Source organism: Salmo trutta, chromosome 25 (assembly GCF_901001165.1).
Source record: "Salmo trutta chromosome 25, fSalTru1.1, whole genome shotgun sequence".
In the NCBI taxonomy this organism is placed as follows: Eukaryota; Metazoa; Chordata; class Actinopteri; order Salmoniformes; family Salmonidae; genus Salmo; species Salmo trutta.
Window position 1 is genome coordinate 48,866,734 of NC_042981.1, and position 12,791 is coordinate 48,879,524.

The 12,791-nt window shown below is 43.8% G+C and overlaps 1 pseudogene; it reads right to left on the reverse strand.

Moving 5' to 3' along the window:
• LOC115162693 (cytoplasmic dynein 1 heavy chain 1-like) overlaps window positions 1-11,511 on the reverse strand; it is a 42,881-nt pseudogene extending 31,370 nt beyond the window's left edge.
• Between the last annotated feature and the right edge of the window lie 1,280 nt (window positions 11,512-12,791).

Here is a 12,791-nt window from a genome sequence, read left to right on the forward strand (position 1 = left end):
CACAAGTTTTTGATATAGAATACATTTTATTAGTTATATTATCATCAATAAATCCTTTTACTGCAGTCTTGGACCCTAACCTTGATCTTGGGCTCCCCGCCAGGCTTGTGGCTGACTTGTGGGGCCTCGGTGTCCATGTCCACGTCCGCCTTGTCCTCCATCTGGCCCCGGATGACCTGGGTCCAGGCCCTAAGCCCAGCCTGCAGACGCACCCCGAGCATCCTCTCAATCTATACACAAGGAAAGGCAAAGAAATTGTAATTAAGTTCAGCAGGAATGTTAAAGGTGCTGGTATTTCTGGCCCCTACTGGTCATGTTCCAGATTATTCAATTATCCTGCTCGAAGGATGATGAAAAATAGTTCCAACTTGTAAATAGTGGACTGTGCCGGTTTACATAGGAACAATCGGCTCTGGTCCCCAGTTAGAGGGATATTGACTAGCAGGACGCTGGGTAACAGTACCTTCAGAAAACCATACAGTATGTATTAGAGTGCTGCGGTTTGTAAGGGTTTTGTACAGACCTCCACGTTCAGCTTGTTGACCCAGATGGGCAGGTTGGAGTAGGAGTGCAGGTTGAGGTCGTCCACGGCCTTCTGCACACGGTTGAGGACCTCCGTGAAGGTCTTGTGTTCGTACATACAGATGTCGAGAGAGCGCACCTCCAGGTCATCCACCTGGAAAACAAAGGGGTCGAGACACTCAGACACGAATCTTAGACATTTAAGGGGAATGCGAAGATTAGATCTGCTTGCACAACTCAGACATTCGCGGAAGTCTTGCATGGATGTCAACTGCAGGGGTACAATTAAAATTGTAAGGTGAGGTGAGATCCCACCTTATGGCTCTAAAACACTGACCTTTTCCTAGAAATTGAAGACCGTCTCGGCCAGGCGCTGGACGTAGGGGTCCAGTTTGTAGGACTCCCAGACCAGGGCGATACCCTCTGTGACCTGGGCCTGCACCTCCTTCAGGCCAGCAACCAGCAGAGAGATGGAGATGCACTCCTCCACCTTCTCACAGGTGCACTCGTACGTGTGCACGCTCCTGATCAGGGAGCTGGCAAACGGGTAGAGCTGGTTGGCCTGGTGCGCCTTGTTGACAATGGCCAGCAGCACGCAGAAACTCAGCCACTTGAGGTTGCGCACCTCTTTAGAGAGTGTGATGATCTCGGGCAGGAAGTTGACCTTGAGCTTCAGCATGTTTCCTGTGCGACCGCGGCTGGTCTCGATGGTGAAGATGCGGCCCGACACGCCCAGGATGCGCTGTTGCACCTTACACACCCAATCGTCAAAGATCTCCCGGGTGTTGAGTTTGGCACGGAAGCTGTCACCATCCTGCTTCAGCTTGAGGCCCTCCACATGGTTCTCCCAGGCTTTGCCCGGCACGTCTTCCACACGCTTCATGTAAGCGGTCAGCTGTCGGTCGATCTGCTAGACCCAGATGATGGAGCCCGACACAGGAGGCAGGTCGCGCATGTGACTCATTTTGCACGACTGGCTCTGCGGGTACTGCACCTTGCTCTGCGGGTACTGCAAATTTCCTGCAGTGACTCAATGTCATCCTTGACGCGCTGGATGAGCTGCGTCTGGTACTCGCGGATGGCGGCGCGGATGTGGGGGCGCACGAACAGGGCATTGAAGCGCGAGAAGATGCGGAACATCTCGTTGGCATTCTTGGCCGTGCCCAGTTGGTCGCGGATGCGGGTGGTGATGCGAGTCTCCACGCGGTCAATGCGCTCGTCGTAGCGCTTCATGGCTGCCTCCCAGGCCTCCATGCCCTCCTCAGACACATCCAGGACGTCCACTTCCTTGACGTTCTCGTATGCCAAGTTCACCTCCTCGATGGCATTGGCGTCCGCCGCGTCAAACAGTACCTCCGCAACCTTCATCTCGGTGGGCCCCACCACCTCGCCTGGGGCGTGCTGTGGCACAGCAGACACCTCAACAAAGCAAGAAGAGGGAAATAATAATAAAAAAATTCAGCAATGACCTGAGAGGTTTTTAGTCCAGATATAGGCTTGAGGGCACTAGTCATTGACCAATCTCTCTGTATGTGTCTTACTTGACGCCTGAGTACACGAACGATGACAGCCGTCAGTTGCTCGTGCTGCCTGCGGAAGCGCCTCATGTGGTCCAGGAGCTTGCGGTGGGCTGGGCTAAGGCGTCACACCATCTTCAGGTTTTCCTCCCTGTTCCTCTTCACAATGTCTCTCAGCAGGACCTGTAGCTTCTCGTACTCATCCTCCCAGGTCTGGAAGACCTCGAAGCAAGCCACCATCACCTGCAATGAGATAAAAATGAGTATAAATTAAATGTTATTAAATCATGTCAACTGATAACGTCAAGTCAACTCATGTCATTAACAATATAACTATATAGGAGAGTACAGGAATGTATGGAGTATTTGTAGCAGCCGCCATTGTAGACCCACCTTCTCAAACTCCTCATAGGCTACGTGCATGAGCTTCCTGGTGCCCAACACTTTGAGGAGCTGGGAGCTGAGGTCTCGGGATATGGCCTCCACCAGTCGCAGGGCCCGCTTGATGGGGTACTTGGTGTTACGGATCTTCCTTAGATGGGTGAAGATGGCCACCAATGCCTGGCGTATCTTGTCCAGCTCGGGGGCCGACAGCAGATTGTTCAGGGGGGGGAAGTCTTTCATCAGGGGGTTGTAGTCATTGACCGTCTCCACTGCCTGCTTCAGACCTGGGAAATAGATGGAGGGGAAAACATATTCAAGTCATTAAGCCTAATAAAGTCATTGCAAGTTCTAAAGTAGTGATGACATTCATAAAGTAGATAATGTATATTGACTGAAGGATTGAGTTACAGGTCCTCTATAAAAAAAAAAATTGAAAAGCGTTCAGATTCATGAAGAGGAATTACATCTGATACAAATGTTTGGCGATTGTTCCATGGAACAGAACTTACTGGTGTCAGTGTCGAAACTGACGGTGGCGTGGAACCGCTTGCCGTGCTTCAAGATGTCCAGGGTGAGCAGCACCTCAGGGCTCTCCCTCTTCTCCTGGATGTGGTTCAGGGCGCGCTCCAGGTTCAGCCAGAAGCTGATCTCCTGCAGGGCAGTCCCAGAAGCCGGATCACGGTCCAGCTTGGTCACCTGACAGGAAGAGGAAAGTATTCAAACTAGCCAAAGCGGACACAAAAAACACAGTAACAGATGCCAAAAGCAACCAAAAAGCCAAAGTTGTGTTCAGTCGATGGAAAACTATTAGAAATGAAGTGAGACGGGGGAGATACTAACTGATTGTGTTCAATATGAAGAATATTTTAAAAAATCGTTGCAAACGTTTTGCTTGGGTATGGCCGACTACCAAACACTACCTGTCACCCAATTTCTCAGCCAAGTAATCGTTTTGACCCTAACCTTCTGGATTTCCCGGATCCAACAGTTGACCCCCGACTGCAGCTGGTTGAGGAAGGTGGGGTCCTCCACCTTTTCGCCGAAATAGGTGACCTTGGGCTTCTCGCCGCGCCTGTAGATTGCCTTGACGATGTTGAGGATGATGGGGTGAATGATAAGGCTGATCTCGGGGATCTCGATGTTCTGCTGCAGGTGGAGTAGCCCCATCTCTAGCTCGGCAATCTTCTTCTCCACAGAGGGAGCCATCTTGTCACCATCCCTGGACCAGAACAAAATGGAGGCGTTAGTAACCCTATGAATATAAACAAGATGCACAAAATATGAAAACAGAACAGTTTTACAAAACTATCATGTTAGTCTACTTAGTTCCAGGGTTACCTGTCCGCCTTTCCAGACTCCCGGATATAGGACTTGAAGAAGGGAGCAACGGCATTGCTGATGAGAGTGCAGGGTCTCGTAGGGAGAATCCTTGCTCAGAGTCAACATGCGCACCTGGGTCGATATGGGCTTGTCAGCGTCAATCACTCCAGTCCTCTTGATGAAAGCCAGACTGAAAAACAAAGTTGGAAAATGTAATAATCCTCGTATGAATAAACAGGGATTTAGGCTAGTTGGACTATTATTAAATGTTGGGAACTGTGTTCCATCAGTTCGATACACATAAAAGGCCTATCTAACTGGGAAAAGACACAGTCTATCACTGGCCCATCTCAAAATGGATATCATATGCCATCACAATCTTGAAATGGAAATCACATGGTGATTTTTTAGTCCAGGATGACTCAGGGCTTTAAAAACAGACTCGGCGATAAGACGTTGCAACGAGCAGCAGGGTGAACCAAAGATATTGCAGAGTGCATGACGACACACTCAGTATCTGCACGTGTGCACGGGTACACGTCGATCTCCTACAACATGATAGCGTTCCAACAACTGGGGAGAAGATAAGCTTCTCACTACTTGTTGTTGCGGAAGACGGCCTGATACTGCCGTTTACTTCCTGTATCACCGAGTTGAAAGTTCTTACCTGTTGGACTTGAGCCGATAGTGGATGTCAATGTTGATGTTGTAAGAGATGCACTCCTCTTCCTCAACATCCTCTGATGAGATAAAACAGAATGCCAGCCAGTGAAAGCACATAAGCAAAGAAAAATGGTGTATGCATTTAACCTACATTAACTAAAGAAAAAAGATTATGACACAAAGATGTAGATATTTCAATAATACAATTCTAAATGTATTCAAATGAAATGGGTAATGTTTGTCCTATACAGCACATTCGGTAAGTATTCATACCCCTTCACTTTTTCCACATTGTTACGTTACAGTCTTATTTTTAAATTGATTACTCCCCCCTCCTCAATCTACACACAACACTCCATAATGACAAAGTGAAAATAGTTTAGACATTAAACTTCCTTACTTAAATATTCAGACCCTTTGCTATGGGACTTGAAATTGAGTTCAGGTGCATCCTGTTTCCATTGATCATCCTTGAGCTGTTCTACAACTTGATTGGAGTCCACCTGTGGTTAATTCAATTGATTGGACATGATTTGGAAAGGCACAAACCTGTCTATATAAAGGTGCCCCAGTTGACAGTGCATGTCAGAGCAAAAACCAAGCCATGAGGTCAAAGGAATTGTTCGTAGAGCACAGAGACAGAATTGTGTCGAAGCACAGATCTGGGGAAGGGTACCAAAACATTTCTGCAGCATTGAAGGTCCCCAAGAACACAGTTGCCTCCATCATTCTTAAATGGAATTGAAACCACCAAGACTAAATGGAAGACGTTTGAAACCACTAAGACTCTTCCCAGAACTGGCCACCCAGCCAAACTGAGCAATTGGGGGAGAAGGGCCTTGGTCAGGGAGGTGACCAGTCCTTCTGTGGAGATGGGCGAACCATCCCGCAGCACTCCAATCAGGGCTTTATGGTAGAGTGGCCAAATAGAAGCCACTCCTCAGTAAAAAAGGCACGACAGCCCGCTTGGGGTTTGCCAAAAGGCACTTAAAACCTCTACGGGATTGGTGCCCCCCCCCCCCCCCCGGGACGGTTGACCTAATGTAGGCTAATGTGATTAGCATGAGGTTGAAAGTAACAAGAACATTTCCCAGAACATAGACATATCTGATATGGGCAGAAAGCTTAAAATCTTCTTAATCTAACTGCACTGTTCAATTTACAGTAGCTATTACAGTGAAAGAATACAATGCTATTGTTTGAGGAGTGTGCATAGTTATGAACTTAAAAGTATTAATAAACCAATTACCGGACTATAAGCCGCAACTTTTTTCCCACGCTTTGAACCTCGCGGCTTAAACAATGACGCTGCTAATATATGGATTTTTCCCGCTTTTAAAACATTTTTCTCCAAAAAAACACATTCTGTGACGTGCTCAGTTTTTTGGCGGCATGAAGCTTTCATTAGACCAATGAAATTGCCGAACGGGTTAAGGTCAAACAACTTTTTTGTTTACTGTTTAGATTAAATCGAGCGCTCTCAAACTTCCCATCATTCTGATAACAGTAGTCATTTTGTCACCCTCATCATGGCAAAGACACTGAGAAATGCATATGATGCAGCTTTCAAGTTGAAGGCGATTGATCTGGCTGTTGGAAAAGGAAATAGAGCTGCTGCACGGGAGCTTGGTCTGAATGAGTCGACGATAAGACATTGGAAACAGCAGCGTGAGGAATTGACTCAGTGCAAAAAGACAACTAAAGCTTACTGCTAATTTTTTATTTTTTGTTACAAGCCGTGTTTTGTTAAAGCCCATTTATTTTTGTTACAAGCCGTGTTTCGTTAAAGCCTGTGTAAAGTTAATTTGTTTCAATGTACCGGTAGGCACCTGCGACTTATAGACATGTGCGGCTTATGTATGTAAAAAATAATATTTTTTTTTTAATTCAGTGGGTGCGGCTTATATTCAGGTGCGCTCAATAGTCCGGAAATTACAGTAGGCACATTTGGGCAGTATTGATACAACATTTTACAGAAATGCATTGGTTCATCGAATCAGTCTAAATCTTTGCATGTGCACTCTGTCATCTAGTGGTCAAAATCCAAATGGCGCCCAACTTGGAATAGTACATTATGGCCTTTCTCTTGCATTTCAAAGATGTATTATCTTTTAACAGATCTAATGTGTTATTCTCCTACATTAATTTCCAAACTTCAAAGTGTTTACTTTCAAATGGTATCAAGAATATGCATATCCTTGCTTCAGGTGCTGAGCTATAGGCAGTTAGAGTTGGGCATGTCATTTTAGGCAACATTTTTAAAAATGGGTCAGATCCTTAAGAGGACTCTCGAACCATGAGAAACCAAGATTGAACTCTTTGGCCTGAAAGCCAAGCTTCACGTCTGGAGGAAACCTGGCACCATCCCTATGGTGAAACATGGTGGTGGCAGCATCATGCTGTGGGGATGGTTTTCAACGGCAGGGAAGGGGAGACTAGTCAGGATCGAGGGAAATATGAACGAAACAAAGTACAGAGAGATCCTTGATGAAAACCTGCTCCAGAGTGCTCAGGACCTCAGACTGGTGCGAAGGTTCACCTTCCAACAGGAAAACACAAGCACACAGCCAAGACAACACAGGAGTGGCTTCGGAAGAAGTTTCTGAATATCCTTGAGTGGCCCAGCCAGAGCCCAGACTTGAACCCGATCAAACATCTCTGGAGAGATTTTAAAATGGATGTGCAGCAACACTCCCCATTCAACCTGACAGAGCTTGAGAAGATCTGCAGAGAAGAACGGGAGAAACTCCCCAAATACAGGTGTGCCAAGCTTGTAGCGTCATACCCAAGAAGACTCGAGGCTGTAATCACTGCCAAAGGTGCTTCAACAAAGTAGTGAGTAGGGTCTGAATACTTATGTAAATGTGATTTCAGTTTTATTTTTTACAAATGTACTAACATTTCTAAACCTGTTTTTGCTTTATGGGGTAGTGTGTGAAGATTGATCAATTTTAGAATAAGGCTGTAACGTAACAATATGTGGAAAAAGTCAAGGAGCCTGAATACTTTCCGAATGCACTGTACACACAGTCAATAACAAAAGTGCCATTTAAGATTAATTTATTGAAACCGTAATATTGATTGTTTATATTATATCATTGAACACAATCTTCAAAAAGGTAGTAATCTCAGCAGTGGCGCTTGCCGAAGCCTATAACTGTGCAATGGCGTAGCCTTGTTTTGTTAATTTAGCAGACAAGACACTTATTTCCTGATCCCTTATCAGTCAAAACATCTAACAGAATAGTCTAAGTGATAAGCATCTCGCGTCTGGAACACTTATTCTCAAAGAGTGATCATTTGAAAACGGGCTCAATTAGGCGAGTTGAAATAATTTCACGGTTCACAAACAAATTCTGTATTTGTTTTTATATTGATATGTCTGATTTAGTATCTTCTGCCTGTTCTTTGGAATTGTCTAAATGGATTAACAATTCAACATTGAACACTGCATGAGGACGACGGCCACGATATCAATTGCAACAATTGCAATTTTCCTAAGTCCTTTTTTGTGGCACCTGATCACATGACTGAACAGTCGTCAAGGTGCGACAAAACTAGGGCCTGTAGGCCCTGTCTTGTTGATAGTGTTGTTAAGGCGGCAGAGCATCGCTTTATTATAGACAAACTTCTCCCCATCTTAGCTACTACTGCCTCAATATGTTTTGACCATGACAGTTTACAATCTAGTGTTACTCCAAGCAGTTTAGTCATCTCAACTTGCTTAATTTCCACATTATTTTCTACAAGATTTAGTGAGTGTTTTGTTCCAAATACAATGCTTTTAGTATTAGAAATATTTAGGGCTAACTTATTCCTTGCTACCCACTCTGAAACTAACTGCTGCTCTTTGTTGAGTGTTTGCAGTCATTTCAGTTGCTGTAGTAGCTGACGTGTATAGTGTTGAGTCATCCGCATACATAGAAACTTTACTCAAAGTCAGTGGCATATCGTTAGTAAAAAAATGTAAAAAGCAAAGGGCCTAAACAGCTACCCTGGGGAATTCCTGATTCTAACTGGATTATATTTGAGAGGCTTCCATTAAAGAACACGCTCTGTGTTCTGTTAGACAATTTAGCCACATTATAGCAGGGGGTATAAAGCCATAACAAGTTTTTCCAGCAGCAGACTATGATTAATAATGTCAAAAGCTGCACTGAAGTCTAACAAGACAGCCCCCACAATCATTTTATCATCAATTTCTCTCAGCCAATCATCAGTCATTTGTGTAAGTGCTGTGCTTGTTGACTGTCCTTCCCTAATAAGCATGCTGAAATTCTGTTGTCAATTTGTTTACTGTAAAATGGCATTGTATCTGGTCAAAAAAAAAATCCAGAAGTTTACTAAGGGTTGGTAACAGGCTGATTGGTTGGCTAATTGAGCCAGTAAAGGGGGCTTTACTGTTCTTGGGTAGAGGAATGACTTTAGCTTCCCTCAAGGCCTGAGGGCACACGCTCTCGAGTAGTCTTAAATTGAAGATGTGGCAAATAGGAGTGGCAATATCATCTGCTACTATCCTCAGTAACTTTCCATCCTTTTTCGTGGCACCTGTAATTCTGGTACACCAGAATAACAAAATTTCTAATGACACGCTGCATTTGCCTTGCAGCATTGCAGAGGCAGATGCCGTGCGTTCGGTGTGGTACATACCTTGGATTTATCGAACATATGCGTCAAACTGTATGCGTAGATGGCTTGACAGAAATGGTAGCAGAAGGTGAATGTTGAACTTTTGTTGCATACATATCCAGATGATGCTGCATACTATTTTGAGCAACTACGCTTTCGGTGTGATCAAAGCGTAAATGTAAATCAGACAGGGACCTAAAAATTCCAAAACTGCAGCTAGTTGTTGGAACACATTTCCCTACTTCAGTCAACCAGTCTAATTTGAATGTGATAAAACTCATTTGGCAAGGAATGTAGCTTGTGTGTCCCATCAGTTAGATATGTTTTAAATAGGCATTTATTTCAAAGTGCAGGAGCTTGTGTGCGCACTCAGCCACGAAGAACTGTTTGATGCTTGGCTTTTTTGTTGCGCCCTGCAAATGCACATGTGCAAATGGAACACTAGAGTCAAAGCAAATTAACGTTGTCTTCAAGACAATTTTGGTCAAATAGTTTTACAGTATATATATAAAAAAAATAAAAAATATGGTTAAACATTGAGTTGACGTCAGTTCGAGTACTCGATTAATCATGCCCATCTAGAGGCGCAACTACGCGAGACTTCCGAGAATGCTTGCTAAGCAGACCAGCCCGGGGTTTGAGAAGTTAATGAGAACTGAAATTCTTCCTTTGTTAATTTTCTCAAACTCAAAGACACAACCTAGATTCGAACTAGAGGTCGACCGATTATGATTTTTCAACACCGATACTTGGAGGACCAAAAAAAGCCAATATATATAATAAAAAATAAAAAAATCAGCCGATTAATCTGCATATATATGTATGTAATAATGACAATTACAATACTGAATTAACAATGAACACTTGTTTTAACTTAAAATCTATTTAGTCTCAAATAAATAATGAAACATGCTCAATTTGGTTTAAATAATGCAAAAATACAGAGTTGAAGAAGAAAGTAAAAGTGCAATATGTGCCATGTAAAAAAGCAAACTTTTAAGTTCCTTGCTCAAAACATGAGATCATATGAAAGCTGGTGGTTCAATATTCCCAGTTCTTCAATATTCCCAGTTAAGAAGTTTTAGGTTTTAGTTATTATAGGAATTATGACGCATCGACTATTTCTCTCTCATTTGTATTTCATATACCTTTGACTATTGGATGTTCTAATAGGCACTTTAGTATTGCCAGCCTAATCTCAGGAGTTGATAGGCTTGAAGTCATAAACACCGTGTGAATCAAGCATTGCTAAGAGCTGCTGGCAAACGCAGTAAAGTTTGAATGAATGCTTACGAGCCTGCTGCCGCCTACCCCCGCTCAGTCAGACTGCTCTACGAAATATCAAATCATAGACTTAATTATAATAAACACAGAAATACGAGCCTTTGGTCATTAATATGGTCAAATCCGGATCAACAGCATCAATGTAACAGTATAGCTTCCGTCCCTCTCCTCGCCCCTACCTGGGCTCGAACCAGAGACCCTCTGCACACATCAACACCTGACACCCACGCAGCATCGTTACCCATCGCGCCACAAAAGCCACGGCCCTTGTAGAGCAAGGGGAACAACTACTTCAAGGTCTCAGAGCGAGTGATGTCACCCATTGAAACACTATTAGCGCGCACCACCGCTAACTAGCTAGCCATTTCACATCATTACATGAAGATTGATTGATTTTTATAAGTTTAATGCTAGTCAGCAACTTACCTTGGCTCCTTGCTGCACTCTCGTAACAGGTGTTCAGTCTGCCACGCAGTTTCCTCATGGAATGCAATCGGCCATAATCGGCGCCCAAAAATGCCGATTACTGATGGGCCCTAATTAATCGGCCATGCTGATTAATCAGTCGACCTCTAATTCGAACCAATGTCTTTAAGTAGTTTAACATGTTATTACTTCAAAAAGTTACACGTTTGTCAAAAACTTTATATCAAAGGAATGCTCATAAATTAAACCACCCCCTGGCCAGTTGGGGAACCCTGCTGTATCGTCTTTTGGTAAAACCATCAGTAAACAGCAGTTTATTTGACAGGCACGTTAGCTTGCTAGCCTATGAAGAAGCTATTCATTGCCAACTAGTTAGCTAGTTACTTGAATCAGACTGACCTTTGAGAGTGCTTCTCTCGAGGAGAATGGTGTGTGTGAATTTGGGGTCTGAGAGAAACTTCATCTACTCTATGGATCTCTTCTCTTCTACAGCGGTTTCCAAGGAGGTCGGAGCCTCGCCGCCATCTTCCAGGAACAGGCGGACAAGTTTACGAATATGCTTCTGCAGCAACAGTTTGGACGGCAGCTGACACCTCCATGGTGCCGGAGCTATCGTCGCCCACGCTGCTGTTGGACATTTTCCGAAATGACGAACAACGATGGCCGTAGACTCAACAGTGAACGAACTAGACGTCTAGTCTAGACAAAGCACATCCACGGGTGACGTGTATGTGGTACTCTAATCAATGCAGCCGATTTCGTCAACTGGCAGCTACTCCTTCAAACGTATTCATACAGTGCATGCTGGTACTTGTATTACCGGAGGACGAACTTGAAGAGATAAGTCCACGGCTATGTCCCATAAGAGTACTACGCTGCCCACAATGCAATTTAGACGGGGAAATGGGAGTTGGCTGATGGGAAAGGTTAGATTCTGCAAATCTGTTTCATTCTGCACATTTTCTAATCGACTAAACATTTGATCGCAAGACAGTTTTCTGTTCCCAAAACTAAAATATGTTATGAACAGTATACTACACTTTGTCGAAATTTCCAAAAAAGTGCGTTGTTTAGGAGTGCAAAGGCAAATTGAGTTATTGCACATACACATTCCTGAGTAGGCGTTCCCTAACAGAAATATGCAAATAATGCTACAACGCGCACTATGATCTCGCTAGCACGCCCTTGGCTCTGCCCACTATGACACTTTTTTTTTCGTTTGAAACGACAGGCTGTGGTTTAGTTAGAAAAACTCTTTGGTTAAACACTCGTTTCACCGCACGTCGATAATGAAGTTACTTTTTCGTAACAGCAGGTTAGAAGTTACGCAGCAGGTTAAGAGACTAATATTACGGTTAGGTAAAGTGTTAGGGTTAGCGAAAATGCTCTCCTAACCTGCTACGAAAATCACTTTGTGTCGAAGTTGGTCAATATTTTGGTGCTTTCAAGACAACTGGGAACTCAAAAGAAAAACTAGGTCAAATCATGACTTCAGTGATCTTCAGGTCAGAAAGTCGGAGCTTTAGAAAGATGCTTGAGTTTCCAACTTGTGATTCCAAGTTGGATAACCGTTCCAAAAAATGTCCCAGTCAGAATTATTTTTTTATTTTTCGTTTTGTTGTCTTGAAAACATTGAAGTCGGAAGTCTGAGATTTCTGAGATCTCAGTTGTTTTGAATGCGGCATATATCCCAATAATGCAATCACTTTGGAAGCCAGTGATCAACGATGGCCAAAAGTGACAAAAAGTGATCCACTTGAACAAGCCCATTGTGATGTGTGAGGTACTCTCTCACTAACTGATTGTACAATATACACACATATGATTTCAGTTTGTGAGTGTGTGATATGTTTGTAAATAATGGCAACACTGCCATGTTGATCTGAGCCTTACTATTGGAAAACCACATTAGTTTCCGACTTTCGGCTGTTGCAGATACACCTCCTCTGCCTTCACTCCTCAACTTTCGCCTAGAGTCGTTTGCTTTAGCCTTACCACCCAAACGCTTAGAAATCAAAGCACTTTATGTATCTAGTCCCCTGAATT